The following is an 8,057-nucleotide window of genomic DNA, read 5'->3' as shown; positions in this document are numbered from 1 at the left end:
AAGCAATCCAACGAGCACGACACCGAGATTTGTTGACGAGGTTCACCAATATGACTACATCCCCGGGGCCTGACTATGGGCGCTCCTCCCCATGACACCGTCACAATACCGCACACCGGCCATCCGGGTGCCGGCACACGCCGCCGGCTCCCCCTTGCGCGCCTGTGCTATTATGTTGGCATAGGTTACATGGCGTGTCTACCCCCGCTATATATGAGAGGCCTAGGATACAAGTGTCCTACTAGGACACGATTCCACATCCTATGTAAACACAATACAACTCATAGTCCAACTCTAACAAACTCCACCTTGACGAATATTCTCCACCACCTTGAATTCGTCAATACGTCAAACTTCCATGTACATTGGACTTGAGCTTATCCCATGAGCACAGCCGGTACTCCAAAGACTCCATGTGACTCCACCTGTAACTTGTAGTTCCTTCTTTTCTTGACCACAGTCAACACTCGAGCGAAATTAAGTTCCACATTACTCTAGTTTGCGCTCCCAACTTCCAGAGTATCAGTCCAACGCCATCACACACTGATCACTGACCTGCGTGAAAATGAACAACTCACATATTGGGTGTCACACATAAGAGTTACATGAACTCAACATCACCGCTCCTTTCTTGACCGTCTGTCTGAAACTTGAAGGAATTTCACCGTTGCTTGTAGTCATCCGAGTCAAATTCGCAGTTGTCTCACCACATGTATGACCACCAGAGCCGTGGTTCGTCTCCATGCACCGTGCGTACCACACGCCTCACCGCTATTACCGCGTCGAGCCTCCGTTGTCCCAGTCGAGTATCAAGGGCCGCGGAACCACACCACTCAACCCCCACTGCAGAGTACCGCCGATCATCTCCAATCGATGACGAGTTTCACGCTTCCATCAGATCACTGGGCTCCAGTCCGAATTGCGTGTCCCTCGCTTTTCTCGCTGAATAGGCTCTGACTCTCTGTGCACTTACGCCGTAACCCCTTAATCAGCACCAAGTGAAGTCCTCCAGACTCCAGCTCCACCTTCAACATGACTCCATGATAGATGATCAGTCCACCCTCGCGCCCCATCGACTTCAAGCTCCGTGAGTACATCATCTTGAATCAACCCCGCGCCATAGTCTTGTCGAAGCCACACAAGCACTCAGGCATGCGCCACGTGTTTCCACACCCAGAAGTCGGTCACCATCAGCATCACACTCATGTGTCGTCGTCGCCGATCCAACCACTGTCTTCTGTATCAACCGACATCCATGTCGATCCGTCAGACTGCCTAGTTCGACCCAGCCGAAATTATCCGACTGCACGACACACTCCAGACTCCTCAAGTCGTCACCGTATCCAACGCCATCCTTACACAAAAGTGTACTAGCAAAGAAAACCAAAGCAAAATCCCTTGCAGCCTTCCCGTGTGAACACTACACGTATATAGCTCCTGGACTTATCTTCTTTCTTTCTTCCCGATAGCATCCCGGCTTCGACTAGTCTTTGTGCCAATATTTTTCACAAACAAATCTCGCGTCCTCTATGCGCAAGCGCCTGCAGCTCTCAGTATCCAGCGCACAACACAACCCCCTGTAGCGCCCCCATGCCATGCACCAAGCCTCAGCCTGGTCAGCTAGCCTCACGTACGTGCTGCTCCCAGCGGCCCAACATGGACCTTGCCATCAGCCCAACATCATGGACCACCATGCTGCACCCCTGATGGGCCACCGCTTGATCCAACGCTGATCCACTGCTCGGTCACCACGCATGCACCTGGCACGTGCGCGTGGCCGTCTTGGACTTGAACATGGGTCTTCGCTGCTGTACGCACCGATCTCGGCGCTATACGATTTCGCCACCACCGCTTGCTACTGTCCGATCCTCTCGAGAACTCGGCCTCGGCTCAATTCGCTTTGTGTCAGCTGATACATGATCGCCTCTCGTGACGACAAAATCAGCACTCAGCCTCCTTTAGATCAACTCTCACCATCTCCGAACAACCTAGCTCATGATACCATTTGTTAGAATAAATTCAAGGAGCATACCGTCGATCATCCGAGGATCAAGCAATCCAACGAGCACGACACCGAGATTTGTTAATGAGGTTCACCAATATGGCTACATCCCCGGGGCCTGACTATGGGCGCTCCTCCCCATAACACCGTCATAATACCGCACACCGGCCACCCGGGCGCCGGCACACGCCGCCGGCTCCCCCTTGCACGCCTGTGCTATTATGTTGGCATAGGTTACATGGTGTGTCTACCCCCGCTATATATGAGAGGCCTAGGATACAAGTGTCCTACTAGGACACGATTCCACATCCTATGTAAACACAATACAACTCATAGTCCAAGTATAAACTACCTTGTACACAATATTCGACACAACTCTAACACACCCTGCCACACGACTGGCACCTGGATCCGGAGAGGATCCTAGTGCCGGTGGCGCCGCGGTCGGCTAGGGCGCACGCGAAGGAGGTTCGGCGCCGAAGGACCAGGCGGCCCTTGCGGCGGTCTACCCGAGAGCAAGCAGGACGAGCGGCACAGGGCGGTGGCAACAGAGGAAGAGGAGGCAGCGTACGAGGCGGCCATGGAGCAGGCCATTTTTGTCTCCGCGGCGGGCGACTGCGTCCTGCCGCCAGTAGCCCCGCCATCCCCTGTGACAGCAAGCCGGAGCCTGAGTCGTCCCCCATCGAGCGCTACTCCTGGATGGGAGTAGTACGCGAGTGGGTCAGCGCGCCACCGGTCTGGGTGGGGGCGACGCCGGCGCAGGAGGCGGCGTACCTTGAGAAGTGGCGCCAGCGACATCTGGCCGAGGAGCGTCGCCACGACGAGTACCTCGAGATGCTCGAGCGCGACGCCGAGGAGGAGGGGCGTCAGGCCGCGGCGGCAAAGGCGGCCGCAAAGCCCCCGCGGCGGCACAGCCCACGCCCAACATGAACGCCCTCTACAACACGGTGTTCCCCTGGGCCGGCCCCGCGCCGACGCTCATCGACCTCACAGACCCCGAGGACGCCGCCGCTGCCGCCAAGGGCAGCGTGCAGCCTCGTAGTTTAGTTTTTTTTATTTTCTTTAATGCAAATGTGGATGCGTGGACTCTCCACTACTAGGGAAAAGCCTAGCAGCAGCGCGGGTTTTAGGCCTATCAGTAGCGCGGGGACCGACGCTACTAATAAGGCGCTACAACTAACGTATATCAGTAGCGCCTGTCGTCCCACGCTACTGCTATACATGAATAGCTGTAGCGCTCTTTAGAGAAGGGGGCTGCTGATATTATCTGCAGCGCTGTTTACAAGGAAGCGCTACTGGTAAGGCGGCGCTACTGCTAAATTTCCCCCCTCGCTATTACTAGTTTTATTAGTTTTTCCCTCCATATTTGTTTTGTATTTGAATAGGCTTTATACAATAATTTTTAGCATATCATACACATACAAATGTAATCATAGCATATACATACAATTAGTCTCATCAAATCATGTCATCATCATAATCATCATCCAACACAAAGTGGTCTCTCGTCATCATCTCGAAAATAGCGATACAAGTCTCGATTACTTGCAAATACATCATCATCCATCTACACCGGCTCCGCTCCCCGAGGCAGCACCGGTCTCAGTCTCAGCGCCGATCTCGATGCCGGTCTGAGTCTCAGCGCCGGTCTCAGTCTCAACACCGGTCTGCGTGTCGGTCTCAGTCCCCGATGCCACCGGTGGGCCCAGCAACAACATCGGTTGATCGTCGGCAAGGCTAAAAAATTTGTCTGCCGCCCGGTAGATGTCGTCGCAATCACCAGAACCCGGTCCTTCATCGTTGCCAGCCATGTTTCCTATGATTAAATCTAGTCAATTAATTCTAAACCTAATAAAATGAATAATGACATAAAAAAGGCCTATTGTTTTGCAGGAATGTTGACTCCTTCCTGGTGCGGCAAATCCCGGGCACTCGATATGTCCTAGTTTGTAGCACAAGTCATGCCAAAATTCACGGAAAATTTCGGCATGACCTTTGCTAAAAAGTGGACAAACCGAAAACCTGAAATTTGCCGGAACAGAAATGAATCAACATTCCGACAAAACATAGGCCACTCAGCATCATTCCCTGGAAACAACAAAGCCACTTGGGCACAATCGAACAACTTCAATGAAAAGATATAACATGACCACTTCAATGAAAAGATATAATCAACAATAAAAGTCTAGGAAGGGATCATCTTTAAAATAAAATTTGCCTAAATTCTTCTCCTTGAAAAATAGTGGTCTTTTCAAAAATCAAAAACCTTTACAAAATGACCTCACTAAACACTTCTCTGCCTAGGACAGAACCCAAATTATGTTGATCTAGCTATTCCTCTCTCTCACACAAACACACATTATTATCTCTAACCCTTCTCTGCCTAGGACAGAACCCAATTAAATTGCAAAGGAACTCCATTTCTCTAACCCTTCTGACCTAATGCTCTAAAATAAAATTTTCCTCTAACCTAGCCAACCTACTTAACCTAGCTTGTTAATCCAACGAACCTAATTAACCTACCTATTTAACCTAGTTAGTTAATCTAGTTTACTTAGATAATTAACCTAATGAAACTAGTTAACGCAGCTAGTTCTCTGTTAAAGCCCTAAATAAATTTTTGCACTAATTAACCTAGATAATTAACCTAATTAAACTAGTTAACCTGACTAGTTCTCTGTCAAAGCCCTAACTAAATTTTTGCACTAACCTAGATAATTAACCTAATTAAACTAGTTATCCTAACTACTTCTCTGTCAAAGCCCTAACTAAATTTTTGCCCTAACCTAGATAATTAACTTAATTAAACTAGCTAACCTATGCATGAGAGAGAGGAGGGGTGGGGGCTTACAGAGGATGGCTCCGGTGGTGGCGAGGGAGGCAATGGTGGCGAGGGAGGCAGGGGCGTCTCCGGTGACGGCGAGGGAGGCAGTTGTGGCGAGGGAGGATCCGGTGGCGTCGACGGCGGCTCCGGTGGCGTTGATGAGGCCGCGCGGCTCCGGGGCGTTGGGGGCGGCTCCGGTGGCGTCGACGGCGCACGGCTCTGGTGGCGTCGACGTCGGCAGGAGACGGCGGCGAAGTGGGGCGACGCCGAATCGGGGAGACGGCGGCGGGGTGGGTCGAGGGATTTGGGGGAGAAGTGGTGGCCGGGGGGAAACGGTTTTTTGGTTAAGTCAAACTTAGCGGTAGCGCGTTTCGTAAAACGCGCTATAGCTAAGATAGCTCTAGCGATTTTCACAAAACGCGCTGCTGCTATAGCTATGTAATTTTCTTCCATTTTTTAATTTCCTTTTCTGTTTCTATAGCGGGGGTCTAGGACACGTGCTGCAGCTACGTTAGCTATAATGCCTCTTACGAACACACGCTACTGCTATGCCTTCCTCCGTTTTTTCGCTTTTTCATTTATTTTGCTTTACATTTTGTTTTTTCCTTTCTCCTTTTTCTATTTCTTTCATTTTCATTTACTTCTCTATTTGTTTTTCATCTTATTTTATTTTCATTAGTAGTAGCACTCTTCGTAGGAAACGCGCTACTACTTATGCCCTAGCGGTAGCGCGCTTCTTCCAAGCCCGCTACTGCTATGCGTAGCCTATCATTCTAGCAATAGGAATATTAGTAGTAGCGCTTTTGCCACTACACGCGCTACTGCTAAGATTGTATCTGTAGCGCGGTTTTTTCTCAATCGCTACTGCTATCTAGCACTAGCGCCCTTTTTTGACCCGCGCTGTTGCTAAATTTCTGCGTATAAGGTTTTCCCTAGTAGTGCTCGCCGACCTTTGTGGCCGGCTTTAATGTTTAATTAATGTTGTTTTTATTTTAAATATGCATGCATTCTTCTTTTTCTTTCTCGCGCCGTCAAAATGGGTCGCGCCAGCTTTGGACGCATGCACCGAGCCAAACACGGAAGCGGACTTTCGGGTTTGCCTGGCAGACCCAAACGGACCAAAAGCGGACAAAATCACCGTCTGTTTGGGTCAGCCCGTTGAAGTTGCTCTAATATATCAACTATTTATGCAAATCTTAATAAGGTTATCTTATTGTTTCCATACTATAGTGCTCATATATAGTGAATAAGCAACATATATGTAGAAAGAGTTATATGCTGTAATTTTTCTTAATCTCTAATATACTCACGCAAAATGGATGTTTATCATATCACTTGTGCTTCAGTACACCCCCTAGACACATCAATGGCTGAGATTAGTCCATACCCTTCTTTAGGAGGGGCAAGCCGATACCCCCCCTCCCGCGCATGTATGTATACGGGGCTGCGGGCCGAGACGCGCCAAGCTGTCACACACCCCATGAACACTGCATGGTGGGGGGGGGGGCACCATGTCGGGCCTGCGTGATGCGACGTGTCAACCCCGATTCCACGGGGCTAACCACGGCGTGGCGTGTGGACGGGGCGGTTCCCGCCTACGAGTCACCACTCGCTAGCTCCCGAGGGCTCATCAATGATGGGGGGGCTCACCGGCTCCCGAGACGTTTTTATGGTGCTTAACACCGCCGCCCACCGGCCCTATCATGGTATTCTCGTAGGGGGAGACGCGTCACGGCAGATGCCACGGGGTGACTTGAGGTGAGGGCAAGGCTGCAGTGGAGATCCAGGACGGGATTGGGCAAACATTACATGGAGGTTTACCCAGGTTCGAGGCCCTCCGCGGGAGGTAACACTTTTATTCATGCATGTCTGATGTATATGTGGAGTATGTAGCAATACATAGTTGCTCCTAGAGCTGTATTAGGGAAGGCAGAGGGAGAGCTATGGGCTTCATGCCTCATACGTATGTGAGCCCAGAGGCTCCGGATGAGCTTGTGTGTGTGTGCGTGCGTGAGAGCATGAGAGTGAGAGAGCTCCCTGGGTCACTTTATATAGGAAGTGCCCAGGGACAAGAGGCGCCCCGCGCGGCCTAACTACACTATTCGAGAGACATCGATGTGACGCGTTACACCTGCTATAGTGCGCCACTATTAGTCAACAGTGCCTGACTATTGGCGCACAGTGAAGCGACACGCTATAGTGTTTGCTTTATCAGCAACAGTGTTCAGGTATGGTCGTCTTGTCCGCGTCGCGTCGATGCTGTAGTTGGCTCTGTGCAGCAGGCCGACTGGAACAGCCGGACAGGGAGCCGACTGGAGCAGCCGAGTGGGGAGGACCGGGGGTGCTGGTCACCCGATGTTTTGAAGCGTCGTCTCACCGTCTTGGGCCTACCCGGGGGTCATCCCCCGACAGTAGCCTCCGAGCCTCCGGGCGTCGGGCGGAGGGTTTTCGCGGGCATTGATGTGGTAGCAGAGGTCGACGATGATAGCCGGCTGCGGGCTGCATCCGGTGCGGCTCTTTCCAGTGGGGGCGCGCACCCACTGGGTGTAGCCTCCGAGCCTCCGGACGACTCGAAGAGTCGGACAGAGGATTTTGCAGATGTTGGAGCAGACGGTGGTATCGAGGATGCCGGTTGCATTCAGCGGTGGGCCTACAACCGGTGCAGTGTTTTCCTAGCGAGGCGCCGGCACACCCACTAAGTGTAGCCTTCGAGCCTTTAGGCGAGGAGGGGGATTTTCCACTAAAATGATCAGACAGTAGACCAAGTTTCGACCCTACAGAGATGGGGATTTCACCGTCACTACAAAGCACTCATCCCCATACCAAATGCCTTTAGGGACAGGTTGGAGAACCTTGTCTCTATTTTTTAGGGACGGGTTTCTAAGCAAGTCAGAGACAGGTTTTGAAACCCATCACTAGTATTAGCGACGCATTTTGGAAACACATCACTGTTACTTTAGAGCATCTACAACTGGAACTCTCAAATCCGCCTTCTCTCAAAAAAACTCTCAAATCCGCCGCATACGCCCACAAATGTCGGGCGTGACCGGCACCCCCATATCCAGCCTAAATATGGGGCGGATATGGGGGAGCCTGGGCACGCCCGCCACGTCGGACCCAACAGCCCGACCCCATCCCAAATTGCACCAAATCCACCCCGTAGAACAGTCGAAACCATTTTGCTATCTCCTTTATTCTTCCTCCTTTGCGCCGTCCGTCTCATGCTTGCCG

The sequence above is a fragment of the Triticum aestivum genome, chromosome 2B (assembly GCF_018294505.1).
Source record: "Triticum aestivum cultivar Chinese Spring chromosome 2B, IWGSC CS RefSeq v2.1, whole genome shotgun sequence".
In the NCBI taxonomy this organism is placed as follows: domain Eukaryota; kingdom Viridiplantae; phylum Streptophyta; class Magnoliopsida; order Poales; family Poaceae; genus Triticum; species Triticum aestivum.
Note: the sequence above shows the minus strand (reverse complement) of the source record.